Genomic DNA, 20,185 nt, shown 5'->3' with positions numbered 1-20,185 from the left:
GAGCTGAACGTAATTTCGTAATTAACATGTAATTTCGTCTTTTGAGTCTGTTAAAGTAAAGATGTGGTACTTACAAGAACTATTCAACCCTTTTAAAGGTAGAAAGGGGAAAAACAACTGGTTTGTACGGGATTCGAACTCACCTTTGAGGGAGGGAGAAAAATTCACAAAAATCAGTCGCTGTCTCCACAGGAGGCAGCTAGATCAACTTGTGACCGCTGTTCATACACTGTAGACCAGTTTGGCATGTTAATGGTTACCAATAGAGTTGAGCCGGATTTCTCGGCTGAAACGAGTATCCGGTACGAATAAAGCACTTTTGCCGAGTACGAGTATTATATGAGTAATATGAGTCAATATCTGTGCTCGGATTGAATAAAAATCCTCATTGGGTAGCTGACTGTGTCTGCGTTCTGTGATAGGCTAGTCACAGCGCCCCTCCCCTACACGCATACAGATTTATTGTGTTGCTGTGTCCCGCTCTGCTCACTCACACACAGAACACTGAGAAGAGAACAGCTCTCTCTCTCTCTCCCTCAGTCACTCAGGTTTGCGGGTCTTTTCCGTTAACGTTTAGGGTTTCTTCAGCTACAGGTTTGTTTTTTACTTCGGTTTGTTGTACTACTTACTTATTAACCAGTAGAGTTCTGGTAAACGTGGGGTTTGTTCAGACGTGGTGCTTGGTAGAATGCGACTCACGTTGCGTCTCTGCCTGTCGGAGATTTTTTTTTCTTTTTTAAACCGTCAGCTGGCTCTAACCAGTTTTTTTACTTCACACACAGAGTGTCTGACACTTTCTTGCTGTATTTCATAAAAAAAATAAAGGAAGTAGTGGTATAAAACTATATTACAAATTAATTAGCTACACACACACTCACACACTCTCTCTCTCTCTCTCTCCCTCTCTCTGCAGGTCATCAAATCAGCAAAACATTACAACACAACATCTCTACATAACCATCTGCTATATGTTCATCACATGAGAAATCCACTGTATCAGCCACCTCCTCTTCCTTTCCTCTTCCTTCTCGGGTCACTGGTGTTCAGCTGGGTGCTGCTAAGGGCTCACATTCATCTTCCTCATCACCAATACTCACTGCATTCTCAGCAAACCATCCCCGGTCAAAACAAATTACAGAGATGATTGGTAAAATGATCTGTACTGATCTTGCGGCTGAGTCCAGGGAAAGGTTAGGCACAGCAGCATGGAAACTGGCAGCCAAGTTGAGCAAAGTTCTAAAATGGCGTTTCGAACCAATTTTTGCAAACTCCACATTTCTGCTTGCCGCTCTCCTTGACCCCAGATATAGGCCAGCTGTTTTCCAAACAATGTTGATGTGGAGGAGGCACTGAAGAGGACATTACTCCTCAGGATGGAGCTCTGTGACCCTGTGGCTACACCTACAAGAAACACAGAAGAGACACCTGCCACCAGCAGCACTTCAGTCTGGTCTTTCCTGCAGAAAAAGAAATTGGCTACTCCAATGAGGACACATTTACCATCAGGTCATCGATGTGGAGGCCTACCTGGCAGATGGGGACGTCAGCCTTACCGATGACGCAGTGAAATACTGGTCAGGCAAGCTTCAGTGCTGGCCCAATCTTACACGCTTTGCACTGCAGCATCTCAGTTGTCCACCTACAAGTTTCCAGTCTGAGCGTGTTTTCAGCACAGCTGGAAATGTGGTCAGTCCACAGCGTGCAAACTTGGACCCTAGCCATGTGGAGCAACTGGTCTTCATTAAAGTCAATGCAGATCTGAAAAACAGCGGCAGAGTTCTGTCTGGTTGTCTAATGAGATATTACAATGTCAGTGGGTTAAGTATATGCAGAATTTTTGGTGAAGTGCTATACATTGCTTGAAGCTTACCAGAATCTGCCATCAGTCTCCTGGCCATTTCTTTTCTCATGCAGTTGATGCCCACCTTATCAACATTAAAATTCATGCTGTTTCCTGTCAGCAGCAGCTCTGCTAACTTAAAATGTAGGTTAGTGTCATTTGTGTTCTATTAAGAATGTTTAAATGCTTACCAGGGTACAAAGTCTTAACATAACAAATACAACACTTGAAAATACTGGATTTCCTGACCTTGTTGAATCCCTACAGTGCTTGAGTTGAGTGGCAGTGGCTCCAAAGGGGTCTGCAAACAGAGCCCTTCTTTCCTTTGGATACATGGCCTTTTACAGATAGAAGTTAATGTACATGAGTCTTGTAAATGTAGTTGTATAAATTGTGATGTCAAAGTGCACTTACTACTAGGGTCCAATGTCTGTCTTTACAGACAGACCCGATGAGGGTGTCCCACTCTTACATCCAGCTGCAAGTGATCATTAGTGTTTCTTAAAATGGTATATATTTGTATCCAACACTTTTAAAAGCAACGATCATTCTTACCATTCTCATCCCCCTTGATGTGCCATTCCAAATTGCAATCATTTGAAATGTGTCAAAAAACATGACCTTGTTCTGGACCTGCTTTGTAACCCAAGTAAGGTAGGCTTTTGTGATCTACAAAAAAAGAAACAAAAAAAACAAAAGAACACACACAAATTAACTTGCAGAAAGAGGAAAAATTTGAGGCAGTTACCAAGAATATACCTACCTCACTCTCCAATTCCCTCCCAGGAGCCAGGCTCTGGAGATCTGCTGTGTACAGATTATATGGGCCCAATTTGGACCACAGAATCTCGCCCTTTTCCCCGTTCCATATATCTTCGAGAACTGGAAATTCAAAACATTTAATTCATTGCCAACAGTACAAGTATTAGTACATATCACAGCAGGATGTACTCTTACTGTGAATGGGTTGACTCTGTATCTCTGTGGCACAGCTGCATGGTGGCTTTGTGGGGTGGGGCACAAAGGAGTTGGTAAATTTCTTCAGCTTTGCTGGAATCCTCTCCTCTGGCTCTTTGTAGTGTGTGACCTGGTCGATATTGGCCACCGGTTGTGAGGTCTCATCGGCCAAAGTCACAACTTTCCCCCCTATGTCCAACAATCATGTTTGGGTGTACTTATAGTCATATGTGAATTTGACCAGTAATGAATTTCCCCAGTGTGGGACAAATATAGTCTTATCTTTTATGAGTTTAAGAACTGAAATTCTATAATCTAGTGTGTTTGTTACATTTACACTTTTGAAGTAGCCTCTAACATAGCCTTAAAGGGACTATATGTAAGTTTTTCAATGAAATTAATAAAATTTTAATTGCCTTATTGTCAATGGGCTCAAAACTCACTTAAAAGCACACGCCTGTTTTCTCCGTTGCTTGAGGTCTCTGGGTCGGATTCAGCCCTGTGCACGCTCCTGAGCATTTCTCGTACTACAGCGACAACACAGCAGCTAACAACATGCAGTCCACTAACACCATCAAACAACCGGCTCACTGCAAAACACAGGCTCCACGAAAGGATACAAAACAACAATAAAAGTTTATGTGCTGTAGCCCATCAGACCAAACAGGTTCAGATGATGTAAGAGCAAAGTGAGCATTAGTAAAGCTGGAGAAACACAGAGAAAGTCCCGTTAACGCCGAGCAGTTGCTAATGTTATCCGGTGCAAAGTTATATAACATTAGCTTTCTATATTACTTCACCAACTAACGCGACCCGTGTTACTATCCTGTGTACCACTGTTGATTTAGCCAGCAAGAATGGATGTAACAGTAAAAAGCAAATGTGGAGCGATTTATATACTAATGTTAGCCTGTAGTGATGCAGCCAGGAGCAGCCAGCTAACGCTACAGTAGCTCGGACCTGCCGCTGTTTGCTTCGTAACATTCAGTTAGTTATGTTTATTGTGGTTTCATTATCATCCAGTACATGTAGCTGTGCTGACATTGCTGAGCCTCCGGAGATAGATTCACAGAAATTAAAGACAGTTACTGAAAAGCAGCAGGCGAGCTAATGATGTAGCGCATCGGCTAAATGCAGTAAATGTAATGTTATTATGTAGCATGGATTAGTTCTGCATGCAGCTGATGAAACCATTACTGTAACATTGCAGTCTGTCTGTTCTCCCTGGTCGGCACTTGTTCGATTCGCCGCCAATTTTTGTAAAACTGCCGATATTCAAAATCTACACAGTTGATTTCTTGCCTAAAAACTTCTCAGAAGTGTATTTAAAGTTCTGTTGCTGGCTTCTAAAGAATAAAACGGTTTGCATTAGGATCTATCCTGTACATGAGCGTAACGTCATCACGTTTTGTGCGCGGTGTCTTCTGGGACAAACCATATTTGGAAGTTCAACTTCCGTCAACTTCCATCGGGTCTGCGGGCTGCAGCTGGATATACTTGCACAGCGGGGAGTGAAGACGTTGTTGGAATACAACTTGTGCCTCCAGAGGCGATAGTACGATAGTATAGCTCAGGCCTTCCCCCCGTAGCTTCAGATAGATGTGTGCAGGCAGCAATTTTGCTACATCACACAAGCCCTTCAGGGCTTCAAAATTCAGTTTAATAAATAAACAAAATATACTCACAAAATGTCAAGAAATGAAATATTCTTACACCTATTTTTCTTATCAAACTGAAAAATATGTTTTGCCTTCTGTATTCAAGCTTCTCTCTTTCACCAGACTAATTGCCTTGTTAACTCATTGCAAAACCCATTTCATTTAAACTCAACAGAAACAAAATAAAACTCACCAAAATCATTGTGGTTAGTCTTTCCACTGTTCAAAGAATCACCATCTTTGGTTTGGTCAAAATAAACTCTTCATTCACTGAGGTCGATAATCTGGCTGTGCACACTCAGGGCCAAATATCTGCAGGTCCTCTCAAACACTTAAATAAAACACTTGAATCCAAGTTCCATGCGATGAAAATTGTATACAGTGTACATGTTAGTCCAAGTTGCTCCCATGAACAACTAACTTCCCTAGCTAATGGTGCCTTTTCCCTGGCTCTCATTCAACTTTTGGAGACTCTTGAAACCCTGCATTCTGGGAGCATAGTGTTCTAGCGGCGCATTATAAGGTCTTTAAGAAATGATGGTGCCTGACCATTTAGGACTTTGTAGGTAAGGAGAAAAGTTTTAAATTCTATTCTGGATTGTACAGTGAGCCAATGCGCGCGCGCACACACAGACATACACACACACATTAAAAAAAGGGGTGTTAATCCATATACTGATAAAGTAGATTCTCAAGAAACACTTAATTTTTGAGGGAACATGGTTGAGCCCTTTCCTTCCTGTATCCTGGTTAGACCAACCTTTCTCGTTCTGGGATAAATGTGGATAAATGGACAGGACGGTACAGCTAATCTCCTGCGAGGGTCCCATCTCCTTCCTCTTTGTGATCACTATCTGAGAGAAGCCTTAAAGGTCATGGAAAGAATGTAAATGAGTCAGATGGATTGACCTGTCAGCATGGATCGAACTATCTGCCATGTAATGTGTATATCATGTACAAGTGAATGATGTTCATTTGCTCTAAAGGCTCAGCTCCAGTGAGTGTGTGTCTCTGTAGATAAATGTCTCTGCTAATGACCATCACTCTGCCCTTCTGACTGCAGCAATATTGCCACTAACTGGTATCATCCCTTGGTCCTCACACTGGTGCACCACGCATTACCATCAATCACCATAACAACAGTGCGCCAGCTCCTCGCTCACATGCACACAAACACCACACCACCATATCAAACAGCAGTTATGATGCTTGAGACAAACAGCAGGCGGAGATGTAGAGGGAGCTCTAAGGTTTATTTATTTCCTACTTCTCCCCTGAGGATGGGGGTTTAATGGTATTGCCTGACAAGGTGTGCACTTAGAACACCATACCAAATAAGAAAGACAAAGAATTGCAGCCTTCGATCTAATTGACTCAAGCCAATTCATTAGATTAATTCATCTCAGGCAACAAATTGCTTAGAGGGTTGTTTAAACCCCTCAACAATCACCAATGTTGACTCATGGAGCACTGGGAGCTTATGAAGCGCATCCTGGTTAAACTAAAACAAATATACACAAATAAATGGGAGAGCAGGTTTGAATAACAAGGGTCAATGTTATGCAAGCTCACCAGCCACTTAGCTACATGCTGTCATCCTGGTAAATGGAGACTCTGTGTCAGTTAGGACTTAAACGTGCAATTTAAAACTAGAATAGTTGAAACATTTTGAAGACAGAGAGCTGCGATGTAGGATGAAATAATGTTATTATAAAACCTTTTTCTTTAGATATGCTGATGTTTATTTGTGAATGAAACAAGTCTTGACAGCAAGCAGAAATCATTGTTACAGTGGAAGTTGGGAGAGCAGGAAAGCTAAAAGAAGCTTGAGTAATTGCGAGAGAGAAAACCCTCCTTACTGAACTTTTACAAAAAAAATCTATAGATTTCTAATTTGAATGTTTAGTTGCGTTTACTGCATATTCAAATTATAAATCTATAAAAACATTTCTGGATCAACAAAACATTTTGTTTCCTGTTACCTACTGACAGTCAACATTGTTTTTTAAACCACACCACTTTTTGTTCCTAAACTTACCAAACCTGCAATATAGAGAGGTGGTAGATCAACAACCAATCATTTTTATATTGTATTTGTATGTGACTTAAATGGATAATTTTGGCGGCAGTGACACTAAATGGTGTAAGGTTCTTGTGCTTGTGGGACTGTAAAAGGGCAAAGGAAGATAGAACCACGACCCTGTGGTTTTTAGTGAGCATGAGGAAAGGGATACATTTACAGTCAAGGTTACTGTTCAGATTTAAAAGTTATGTCCTGAATAGCCATGATGATGACAACTTCAGTATTTTTTTAGTTTAGGGTTCATTTTGCAGTGTGTGACAGTTACCATATTTCATGCTTCACAATTCTGTGTATATGTGCATATTTGACAATCTGATGTGTTTGCTGTTTCCAGTAGGTCAGTTTCCTTGATTACAACTTCTTTTCAATTTTAAGAATGTGCATTTCATATTTGTCCAATTTAATGGTTCACAAATATATACAGAAACCCATCCATGGCTAATTGAATAAACACACAGTGTTACTTAGAAAGAAAGTCTGTTTGTCTGCCATTTTGATTGCAAAAATGTGTGCATTTCACAAGAACATTCAACGTCATCTATCGTTTCCATCATTTCATTGTGACCGTTCAACCATTTAGGCCATTGGAAATAGAAGTTTGGATGAGTTTACTTGAGTTTTTAAATTAGTATTAGTTCTCTCTTTAGTTTAGAATATGAATAAATAACTAAAAGCCAGAGTCAGGTCAACACAGCACTATTCTCTGCGTGACACCGCTATTTTCCCCCTGAAATATCTCAACAGTGCTAAATTGAAACAATTAAAAAGGTTCAGATTGCCTTTTTCTTGCTATCATGCTCTCTTCAGTTTTGTTCTAATGCCCCCTCCTAGATTTAACAAGCCAGTTGTACAGAAAATGAATATTCTCAGTGTGAGTGAAGGAACCATGTGAAGTGTGTGTACTTACCCCTGCTGTCAGAGAGGGGAAATCAGAGATCAGAGTTGCTGGTATGGCTCTACAGACTTTATAGCAAAGGGGAAAAGTCAAATCTACATCTCTATTCTACAAATGAATTTAAATATCTGGCAGAGGCCTTTACGTATGTAATCACCGTGAAAGCAGCAACTCCCTGAGAGTCAACAACATAAAGCTTTAATTAATAAATGCAGTTTATGGGCCTTTCTCTGCTTGTGTCCCTCACACACACAGAAACACGGGAACTATATATTTCATTAGCGACAATAAGAGAGGTCTTTGTTTTAATTAAAGAAAACTTTACCAATTTCATGCTTATTTTTCAAGTATTATTCATGAAGAGTTTGTGTCTGTAACATCTACAACAGTGTCCTGAGTATCACTGTTGACAGCTGTAGTAAACTAGTTTACCTCTGCCATCCACTGACACATTCTGACATCAGAGGATGGTGGACAGCCAAAACTGAAGAGGTCAAAACTCTTGTATTATAAAGAACAGAAGTGTTCTGGAAGTCCTGACGTCTTCAGACATGATCCCTTCTCCATGCACCTTGGATGTAGGTGAAAGGCATTAAAAGAACTGTCCTCACTTGAGGAACCAGCCAGCCAGAGTGAGGAGGAGGGACGAGAGGAATACAGTCGGGGTTGTGTTGTCGATTTTCAGTCTCTTGAAATTACATTACGCTTAAGTGGGGATGACCATGATTGAGGATGTCCAATACCAACACTTCAAAAAAAAGTAACAAAAACGTAGTTAATTGACGTCAAAGGTACCCTTCAGCGTCTCTTTGTGACACTCTGGGGCGTCTCGTACAGACCGGAAGTACTAGCTAGCTAGTGCTAGCTAGCTACTTTTGTGTTAAAGGTGTTGAAACCCCCCCCAAAGCCCTCTACCCTTACCACAAACATCAGAAATGTTAGTACCTAAACGTAAGTCTCTTACTTTATGCTAACCCTACAGCTGTGCACATCAGCTGTGGGGCCTTTGTGTTGCTGGGACATAGTGGAAGGGTATATTTTAATACTTATGCTTTGTCACGCTGTCTGAAAGCAGCAATTATGACACACTGAGATAAGAACGTGTTGCGAATTATATGACATATGGCTAGCTTAATATTTTCTCTGCAAGCGATATTCAGGTTGTAGCTAGAGGTTGTGACCATAAATTAGACTGCCAGTCAAAACCAAAGTGCTTCTCAGTCAAAAATATTATTTTTAGAATTATTTATATTTTATAATTTATTATTGTAAAAGGTTATCTGAAAACTAGATTTAATAGGGGATTAGAACATATTTGAATTTCAGAAGCAAATTCAATATAGTATTCCAAGTTGATCAGATGTTATCAAGTCCCAGCCCTATGTGTTTGATAACAGGGGCCTTGAAAACGTTCTTAAGAAATAAACAAAACTGCGGTCATGCACTTATTATTCAAAAAACAAAACAAAAGAGAGAATATAAAAGTTAACTGCTGTCAATTCTTATGCAAATTATATATTTTCCTGAATGTTTCTTTCTGAGTGCCACTGCTACTATCACAGAGATTTCTTGGAAAAGAACAAGGAAGCAATTTCTCTTACGAAAAATAACACCCCAGGCTGTGCAGTGATGGATTTTGGCTTCAGATTGACAAGAAATCTGTCAGCGGGATATTTGATAGAATTTTGATGGAGCTGGTGACTGAACGGGAGTCTACGAGCGGTGAAAAGTAAGCTGAAATATATTTCTCACAGCATGTTATATGCTGTGAACAACAGCGTTGGATAGCCAGATATTGCATAGAAATGCTCAAAAACCCTTTTGGTAGGTTTTGGAGCACAAGTTGAGTCTCGCTGCATTTGAAAATGTCAAATTATTAAGATGTTTCCTGAAGGTTGAGGTGGTAAATGTGGACTGGGGGTCACCAATTGCAATCAGAGGAACAGGAAGCAGCTTAGGCAAGTAATAAAATATATGACTATATATAGATGTGTTGTAAATGAGGCACCTAATGCTCCAACAATGAAGAGGCAAGAGAGGCCAGCTTTAGAGAATTTACTAACCATAACACCAAAACGTGAATGTATAGCAAACCACTGCAGGTGTAAATGCTTAAAAAAGTAATTGAAATGAGTTTCTTGAAAGCACATCAGATGTTGCCGATAAAGAAATATCCACACACAGCTATGCATAGATAGCTGTGAATAATTAATATTCATGGAAAAAGGGGGTGCTATTAAAAAGTTGTTTGGATGATTGGTTGATTCCCATGATTTAATGTTAGCAGTGTAAATTGTTTTCACTGCTGTGCTCAATCTAATGAGTGATTGCTCTGCATTCTGGGGTTGATGTATTCTAAATACCTGCACCTCATTAGAATTTCCCATTAGAAAGTGTGATTTGTGATGGTGGGATTGTTGCTGCAAAAATCAGCTCATGAACCTGGAGATCTTATCCAGCCCCACTACAAGCCACCGCCTTTCTAATAAAGCACTCAGAATTCTTACTGACATATGTGTATTTTTACTCCTGTCTTTCTGTCTTATGCGTTTCCAAGAAGGTGCCATCTTCATGCCATCTTTTCATCTGTAAAACATTCAGTTAGGTTTCAAGGTTTCATATATTCCTATTCAGTCTTGAGTGAGGAGGTGGACTGATAGTATGACAGATCATGATGACTTTTTCACAACAAAAACAAGAAAGAGAAAGTAGTGTTGTCACAATTTCTAACTTCAATACAATACTTTAATAAATATCGATATTCTAAACTATTTTCAATACCACAGGAAGAAAATTGAAGGTATAAAATACACTGGGCCATCTTGTTTAATGTTTCTTTATAGAGTTTGGCATGTCAGTCCTTCAGGTGCATTGATGAATGTGTTGTGGTAGCACCTCTTGTGCGGACTCCTTGTGTACATTAATCACGCCTCCCGCCATCGGCTATAGACGCCAAACTTTTGAGTGGGAGTTATGATTGTCAGCCACATTAGAGTATTAAAAGGCTGTATTACAATGGAATGGTGGGACCTTCATGTATTTTATTTTTCTCTTTTTACAACTGGTCATCACAGTATTACATCTGCAGCTGGTCTGGGTGTAATCGTGAATTAATTAAAGGGACAACATCACGTAACTGTTTCTTAGATTAACAGGACTTTTGTAGTTTTAGTTATTATATGTTTTCTTTATATTTTACTTAAAATTGGGCTTTGTGCAATACTAATTAACATTTTAGCCAAATAAAATGTATTCGCCTTTCTTATTCATTTTTAATGTCCTCTTCTGTTAAAATAAATCAACATCTCACAAATGATCAGTTTTACGTCCATTTTCGCAGTTGAAATCAAGTAATGCCCTCTGTACGGAACGCCATTGGTTGTGTGTACGTAACACCGTTTTTGGCCGTGAGCATCAGAACACAGGCGGAGGAGTTACTTCGCCCAATTTTCCCAAATATTATTGGTCCACAAGACACCTATCAAAGTATAGGCCATCCAATGGGTATTCCCCCAGGGAAGGTTCACTTTTTACATATGCACACAGTATTTCTACAGCTGCAAAACATTATTAAAAATTCACACATTCAGACACATGCATGCACACTTTATTCACAACCACACAAAAGGGGATAAACAACTGCAGGCTGAGAAATTATTTGTGAATAACATTTTACAAGCTCAAAATATTAATGACCCTTATTTGCTTCCATGTCACTGTGCTGTGACGTGCCCTGAAGCCTGTCTGAAATTACCCCCAAAATATTATTTCCTAAAAAGGACAAGAGCTGAGAATAGACAGTTTTTCCATGACCTTTTCCACTTTGTCCACTTGATGAAAGTCCAATATTCACTCTATTTTACTCTCACTTGCTTTTGGTCTGGACCAACTCCTGAGGGAAATATCTGTCTCTTAACTTTGTCTGTCTGTGGTTTGACGCCATTGAGAATGTTCAGAGTGAACAAAAACAATGAAGTTTTGTGCGGGACAGCTAAACAATGATTTGAAACACAATATGAGGCTCAGTAAAGCTGAGGGGAGCTGCAGATTCAAGTAATTATCATCTGTAGATTCATCACTACATGCCAACTGTATCACACAGCCACTCTGTTTAAAAATATTGATTATATGGTCTTTAAATTTATGTCCAAATACCTGTTATACTAGCCAGCCTCAGATGTACATTGTGTTTAGTGATAATTGGCAAATGTTAGCGATAGTGAACATGGTAAACATTTGAAACATAGAATTTAGCTCAAAGCTGTCTTACACCCTTATAGAGCTGCTGACATAGTCCGGAACACTACATACTGATTTTAGACAGATTTTAGTGTTGCATGTTCAGAGAAGGGAAGTATTTTCATTAGATTTTATTTAAATATGTATTTATTTACTTTTGAGTAATTTTAAATTTGTATTTAGGTGGGCAGAGAAAAATAACTTGTAATTTCTAACAAAATTAAAACCATTAATGTCTAAACCACTGGCAACAGAAGTGACTTCACCCCTAAGTGTAAATGTCCAAATTGCGTCCAAAGTGTCAATATTTTGTGTGGCCGCAATTATCTTCCAGCACTGTCTTAACCCTCTTAAGCCTTGTTCACACTACACGATTTTTAGCCTGACTTGCCGGTCGGTGAGCTCACATTTTGGCACATCGCTGATGCTAGCCAGATATCTAGCTTGCTAAATATCTGGAAGAGTCGGCTGACTCGACATCCACATCCAGCCAATGAGAGCAGGCAGCTGGCACTTTCTACTCACCTCCAGCTCTCTCTGTAGCTAAGACAATCCCTGCTACCTGCATGTGCTAATCCATTCTTTCACCCAGATTCTTTGTCTTTATAATTGCTATCTTTATAATAACAAAAACCAGCTGATCCGTGTGTAAGTTCGCGTCATTTCCTGTTTCACATTTTACTTGTTTTCTTGACAAAATGTGGTTTTGAGACCAGCGCCGGGTGACAGAGTCGTTGTCAGCTCGCGTAGTGTGTGACCACCTGTCACCGATCAGTCACGTAGTTGGAACGCCACAATGACTTCAAGACTCCGGTCACAAGACTGCAAGTTGAGTAGTGTGAACAGCACAGCGATCGGCCGACGCTGAAAGTCGTGTAGTCTGCACGAGCCTTTAGGCATAGCTTTTACCAGAGCTTCACAGGTTGTCGCAGAAGTCCTCTTCCACTCCTCCATGTCGACTTCATGGAGCTGGTGTGTTTTAGAGACCTTGTGCTCCTCCACCTTCCGTTTGAGGATGCCCCACAGATGCTCAACAGGGTTTAGGTCTGGAGACAAACTTGGCCAGTCCATCACCTTTACCCTCAGCTTCTTTAGCAACGCAGTGGTCGTCCTGGAGGTGTGTTTGGGGTCGTTATCATGTTGGAATACTGCCCTGCAGCCCAGTCTCAGACGGGAGGGGATCATGCTCTGCTTCAGCATGTCACAGTACATGTTGGAATTCATGGTTCCCTCAATGAACTGTAGCTCCCCAGACCATGACACTCCCACCGCCATGGTTGATCATAGGCAAGACACACTTGTCTTTGTACTCATGTCTCATCTGGTTGCCGCCACACACGCTTGACACCATCTGAACCAAATAAGTTTATCTTGGTCTCATCAGACCACAGGACATGGTTCCAGTAATCCATGTCCTCAGGGATGTACTGAGACTGAAATTCAGCTTGGGACTTTGAGACGGTGAGGCCTTATATGCAAGCGCTGCGAAAGATTTTTGCAGTTATTTTAATAAATAGTGTTGTACTTGTATACAGGCAATTTCATTTCATTCAAGAATCTTTTGTGACACCTGCCTCTTAAGTTTGTATAAGCAAGGCACCACTGCGCTGAACAAGACCAGGCCGGACAAGCCAGAGTCAGTCAGAATGCAAAAATAGTTAAATATAATAAAAAACTACAATGCAATCTCATAAAATAGAGCAGTGTGTAAGTGTGTGCTTCAGTTCTGAGTAGCTCCCCTGTGCTTGTACTGATTATACAGCTACATATGAATGTTAAGAACTTCAGTAATAAATATTCTAACAATAATCCATTTTCTTATTCTATCTATGGCTAATTAACTACCTAGCCCTGCACAGGCCCCTGTACCTGTCACTGTTTCTGGTTCCATGGTCCTTCTCGTCTTGCTTCTCCTCCTGCTGCTTTTCTTCCTTGTCCTTCTCCTGCAGCTCCTCCTGTTCCTCCTCCTCTTCCTTCTTCCTTCAACTGTTGTTTATAATATATAAATATATAATATAGCCTATATGCCTATAAATAATTGCATATATAAATAATCTCAGTTTATAATGAATGCATTACTTTTCAGTGCCTCATCTGCCTCTGCCACAGCACCTTTCCACCAAGGAAGAGGTCAGTTGATTTGACGCATTTAGCTGCCTCTTGTGCCCAACATGTGTCTTCTAAATTCTTATTTGTTCTGCACCACACATTTCTTTTTCCTCTTTCTTTCTTTTCGACATATTGACCTTCTCTGTTATGTTTGTCACACAACCCTGGGCTGAGTTTAGCACCGACAAAACGTATTGAGATTAGACTCGTCCCAGATGGAAAGTAAACTCCTTTGATCGGAGCAGTCGAGCCAATCAGATTTCAGCAAAAAGGAGGATCGGTCCAAGTTGGGAGGGTCCGCCCCCCTGAATATTGAAAGTATTGGTTTAGGCCAGTCTAATAGACACTGACAGCGTTTGCTGCAGCCGACCGGCCGGTACGGTCACGGATTGTTTAGAGTTGAACATAAGAAACTGAAAAATAAAAACTCTTGAACACTGGCCTGTTTGGCCTGAAGTGGAACGGCCGTTTGGGAGTGTTCCCAAAATTCCTAGTGGCCTGTCCGCCCCTGCATGTCCTTAGTCTGCTTGTCTTTAGCAAATTGTTTGCGGGCTTTCTTGTGCATCATGTTTAGAAGAGGCTTCCTTCTGGGACGACAGCCATGCAGACCAGTTTGATGCAGTGTGCGGCGTATGGTCTGAGCACTGACAGGCTGACCCCCCACCCCTTCAACCTCTGCAGCAATGCTGGCAGCACTCATACGTCTATTTCCCAAAGACAACCTCTGGATACGACACTGAGCACGTGCACTCAGTTTCTTTGGTCGACCATGGCGAGGCCTGTTCTGAGTGGGACCTTTCCTGTTGAACCGCTGTCTTGGCCACCGTGCTACTGCTCAGTTTCTGGGTCTTGGCAATCTTCTTAGTTTTTGCTATGACGTGCCACATTGAACTTCCAGTGACCAGTATGAGGGAGTGTGAGAGCGATAACACCACATTTAACACACCTGCTCCCCGTTCACACCTGAGAAACTAACATACATGACACATGACACCAGGGAAAATTGGGCCCCATTTGGACATTTTCACTTAGGGGTGTACTCACTTTTGTTGCCAGCGGTTTAGACATTAAAGGCTGTGTGATGTGTTATTTTTAGTTATAGAAGCTGTACACTCACTACTTTACGTTGTTGCAAAGTGTCATTACAAAAATGTGAGGGATGTTTGTGAGATACTGTAAAACACATTATGTGATATGTCATTTTTATCCCCAGGTTTACACTGTAAGGAACCTTTCGCATTGTTCGGAGGAAGGGTCTGCATGCAGGTTGACAAGTGGTTGAAAGAGATGTTTGACAGTTGAGAAGAGGACTTTAGAGGGTTTTTTTAGAGTTGATGACAGAGTAGAAAGTTGATTTCACATCTGATAGGAAATTTTATAGTTCACCAGTTGTTCTCTGTATGCTTGTAAGGAGAGTGTTGGAGTCGCCGTTCAGTGGCTTTTAGCTGACGTAGCTCGGGTGTACCAGGGAGCTAAGTGGGTAAAGGACACTGAATGGCTTTTGAGGGGAGCAGGGCTATTGAGGGAAGAGGACAAGCAGGCATTGTAATGGGCGATTAGTTAGAAGGGAGCAGCAAAACAGGACTCAGGCATAGTCGATCAAGCTCGTGAGATCTGTGGAGTTTATGTTCTTTACATTTTTGAATGTGATGGTACGGGTGATTTGTTACATGTAACAACACGTTTGTGATCAGAAATAAGGAAGTGACCAGCAGTAATATTGGCGGGACAGTCACCAGTGCAACAGATCTAAGATGTAGCCTAGCTGTGAGTGAGGAAAGTCATTTTTATCCCCGGGTTTACACTGGAGTTGCAGTGCCAAGTGAGTAAGAGGAAAATGCATGTGCTCTGTATTCATACACACTTTCCTTTGTTGTTTACCTAAATGCTTTTCTGGCTACTTGCTACTGAAAGAGATTTCTCTGCCTGTCCTTGTTAGATCAAGGAACACATTATGTAAACTTATGCTACACACTGTTTCACTGCACTCATGTAAAAATATTTTTTTAAAACAATATCAGCACAACCCACACAACACATTCATTAACATGGCTCTGCACAAACTGTAGTCTGTACAACCACAGATATGCATATCAACTATTTATGCAGTTGCTGCACACACCTTGGTGTATAGTATTCATTATGTATTAGGACAATGTTGGAGAGAAACCCTCAGCTGGGCCAGATGTCTGCAGGTCCTCTCACACAGTTTAAATATCTGCTCAATAAACCACTTGAGTCCAATAGAGTTCTACGTGCATTAAGTTTACTGAAAATCCAATAAAGAGTACATGTGATACTGCATTACTGCATAACATTAATATCTAGCAAGTATAGTTATCTATAATTTCAGCCAGTACAAGCACAGTTGATCCACATCCAGCCTCAGCAAGTAGAACAGTACAGCCAGCATCAGATACAAGCAGCTCAGACCCTAATGAAACAGTTGCTGCACCACCAAATGACCCAACAGATTGCCCCACAGTCTTTACTGATTTTTCTTACCCTAAAGGGGTTTCCATTCAGGCTTATTACAGATATAGACTGTTTTAAAGGAGGGAGGATTGTAGTGAGGGCACTGCAGTTTCAGGTGTGACTGTGCAGCAATGGCGAATTGTTTAAACAGCTCATGAGTCAGGTAGGAGGGCTCCATAGCAGGTTTTTGCTTAGGGCCCCAGGGAGATCGGGACCGGCTTTGCATCTAGCCCCTGATGTCTTGAAGGCAGTTGAAGAGGGAGATGGAAAGGAGGGAGGCAGTGGGTTTGGTGGAGAGGTAGAGTTGGGTGTCATCAGCATATCAGTGAAAGTTGATATTGTGGGGTATCATCCCCAGGGGTAGAGAGTATATAAAGAAGAGGAGTGGACCCAGCACTGACCTCCAAGGCACACCCGGATGACAGTCGTACACTGAGATTTATGATTATTGAGTTGGACACATTGTTGAGGGTTAGTGAGGTAGACAGACCTGGAGGAGTGGATAGGACATTGTGCCAAATTCTGCACTCAGGTCTAAGATCAGGATAGATGCTAGACTAGAATCAGCTGTTTGGAGTAGGTTTTTGGTGATTTTGACAAGGGCTGTTTCAGTGCTCTGCTTTGGAGTGGAAACGGGATTGGAATGGTTCATGAAGGTTATTGGAGTTGAGATGGTTTTGTAGTTGGCCACCACCTTCTCCAATGTTTTGGAGAGGTAGGGACGGTTGGAGAAGGGTCATTGTTGTCATTGAGTTGACATTAGTATTTTTCAGGATAGGGTTAACAGCAGCAATCTTTAGAGAGTGGGGTAAAATACAAGTGGTGAGTTAGGAGTTAATTCTGTGGGTGAGCAAGATGTGAGATGAAAGGAAGGCGTGTTTTAACCAGGCTGGTGGGCGTGGCGTCATGTTAGCAGGTGGATGGTTTTAAATTGCAGATAAGTTCTGTAATAAAGTTTTCATTGGCCAATGTGGAGTTAGAGCAGCGGGAAGTGTAGATTGCTGATGACGGGTCGTCTGCAGGGGTACTGGTTTTAAGTAGGTGTTGATGAATGTTGAGGATTTTGGAGCTGAAAACTGTAAGGAACCTTTCGCATTGTTCGGAGGAAGGGTCTGCATGCAGGTTGACAAGTGGTTGAAAGAGATGTTTGACAGTTGAGAAGAGGACTTTAGAGGTTTTTTTTTAGAGTTGATGACAGAGTAGAAAGTTGATTTCACATCTGATAGGAAATTTTATAGTTCACCAGTTGTTCTCTGTATGCTTGTAAGGAGAGTGTTGGAGTCGCCGTGCAGTGGCTTTTAGCTGACGTAGATCGGGTGTACCAGGGAGCTAAGTGGGTAAAGGACACTGAATGGCTTTTGAGGGGAGCAGGGCTATTGAGGGAAGAGGACAAGCAGGCATTGTAATGGGCGATTAGTTAGAAGGGAGCAGCAAAACAGGACTCAGGCATAGTCGATCAAGCTCGTGAGATCTGTGGAGTTTATGTTCTTTACATTTTTGAGTGTGATGGTACGGGTGATTTGTTACATGTAACAACACGTTTGTGATCAGAAATAAGGAAGTGACCAGCAGTAATATTGGTGGGACAGTCACCAGTGCAACAGATCTAAGATGTAGCCTAGCTGTGAGTGAGGAAAGTGACATTTTCGGTGATACTGAGAATGTAAAGTATAGGGACAAATAATCTGCAGCCAAAACTAGCAGGTTTGACGACATGGATATTAAAATCACCTACAAGACATAAGTTGGGAGTCATAGCACAAAGAGGTTAAAAAGTGAAGACAGTTTGGTAACAAAAGATTCAGGTTTTTGGGGTCTATAAATAGTTTTAATGCTTAGAGGTTGAGAGCCAACTGCCGTATATTCAAATGTAGAGTACTGAGCTAAATTGACAGGTTTACCTTAGAGCTCCAATTTAGGTTGGCTAATGTATGTGTAACCAGTTGGAGTTGATTGATTATGATGGTAAAACTCATGTGGCTGTTGCCGTGTTTCCGTAAGGCACATCTCTGACGAATTAATTTAGCAGTAGAGGATTTTAATCTGTGAACATTTTAAAATGTCTCTAGAGGTGTTATGTTTAACTGCCTGGGTTATTTCGGTAAGCACATGCTGCCTTTAGCCAATATCATAGCGACGGCGAGAAATAGTACGTTGATTGGACCAAAAAGAAAAGATGGTGGAATTCTTACTTTGTGTGTCGGCGAGACCCATGGTGAATATAACTTGTTCGACAGTGAATGTCACTGTGATCAAGGAGGGCTGGGGGGCATGTAGCTCTGCGAGTTTAGTCGTGGCAGCTCCACATATTTAATATTTCAGCAAGGAGCTAATGCTGATGACCAGAAAAAAGATAATCCACCAGAAAAATACATGAATTTACATAATGCAGATGAGATGCCGGACAGGCAGACTAAGAACCCATGTCGCAACGGCAGCACTGAAGGTGCACCAGATGTTCCCGTGGTGTGTAGGAGTCTGAGTCACTGTTAGGCTGGTAGTTGACAGACCTTCCAGAGAGAGAAAACCACAGCAGACACCAAGAGGATCCCTGAATTAATTATCCATGCCGTACCCGGCCAAGATCAGAATAGGGAGACAGTGAAGAATGTTTAAAATGTTTGACAACTTTTGAAAGCATAATTTACATTACTAGCAACCCTCATGCAATCTGGAGATAATGCTATAATTTCTGTGCATTATACTATAAAAAATAAAAGTAGTATTACAAATCAAAATCAGAAAGTGTTCATTCAAGGGCGACAGTTATGAAGAGGATGAAGGGCTCAAAAGTAACTGTAAGACAAAGAGAAGTGTTATCAGTCCCAAATGCCCAGCTGTGAACACTTAATGATTAACAAGAACCTTCATATTTTAATAATGATTTCTATTTCGATGATTACTAAAAAATTATTCAGCACTGTAGCTCCAAGTGGTTCAATGTTTAGGGGGGTAAATAATTCAGTTCAATTTCAATTCAGTTTTATTTATATAGCGCCAAATCACAACAACAGTTATCTCACAGCACTTTTCATAAAAGAGCAGGTCTAGACCGTACTCTGTGATGTTACAGTTTTTCTTAATTGTTTACACACAAATTGTGGTACTTGAGACCACAACATGTAACTCATTCACCAACCCCCTGAACCAATTCTGCTAAACTACAAGCACAACTCCTGCTTTACACTCAAATTGCAGTTCTAAAACACACTTTTTTCAAAACACTACACACAATTCTCTGCTTTTGGCACAAGTTTCATGCAGAAAATATCTTGTTTTCACAAGGAACACACTGCCATTCAAATATGCACACTGACTAATCACAAGGGCAAACACCCGTCACACAGTTTTCCAATTAGCAATCAGAGCTTTAGCATAAAAGGGCAACAGGTGAGCTCTTCAATGGAGCAATGGATGCCAACATTGGAAACAGAGCCAGAGGAGTGAGAGGACGAGGACGAGGACGAGGACGGCCAAGGCCCGTAATCTCTGATGAGATCCGAGCCACTTTGGTTGATCATGTGGTCAACCATGGTCTAACAATGAGGGAGGCTGGGCAAAGAGTACAGCCAAATCTGAGCAGGTACACTGTAGCATCCATCATCCGGACTTTCCGAAATGAGAATGGGTAAGAAATCTACTCTCACTAGCAAATTGCAGTACTGCATATCAATACAGTACTCAATGAGTACAGTAGTACAGTATTGCCTGTGGACTATTCTGTAGGACTGTAAAAATACTGTAAAGTATGTTTCAAGTATTTAGGAAATGTATACCTATTTTGTATTTACAGTATTTTACTATTTGTTTGGCAGAACTGAAAGATTACCAACACAAGGTGGTCGGGAACGTCTTCGGTCTCCTGAACAGGAAACTGAAATCATAAACATGGTCCTAGAAAACAACGCCATAACATTACAGCAAATACA

Source organism: Micropterus dolomieu, linkage group LG14 (assembly GCF_021292245.1).
Source record: "Micropterus dolomieu isolate WLL.071019.BEF.003 ecotype Adirondacks linkage group LG14, ASM2129224v1, whole genome shotgun sequence".
Classification (NCBI taxonomy): domain Eukaryota; kingdom Metazoa; phylum Chordata; class Actinopteri; order Centrarchiformes; family Centrarchidae; genus Micropterus; species Micropterus dolomieu.
The sequence above is the reverse complement of the archived record's forward strand: the minus strand, read 5'-3'. Positions refer to the sequence as shown.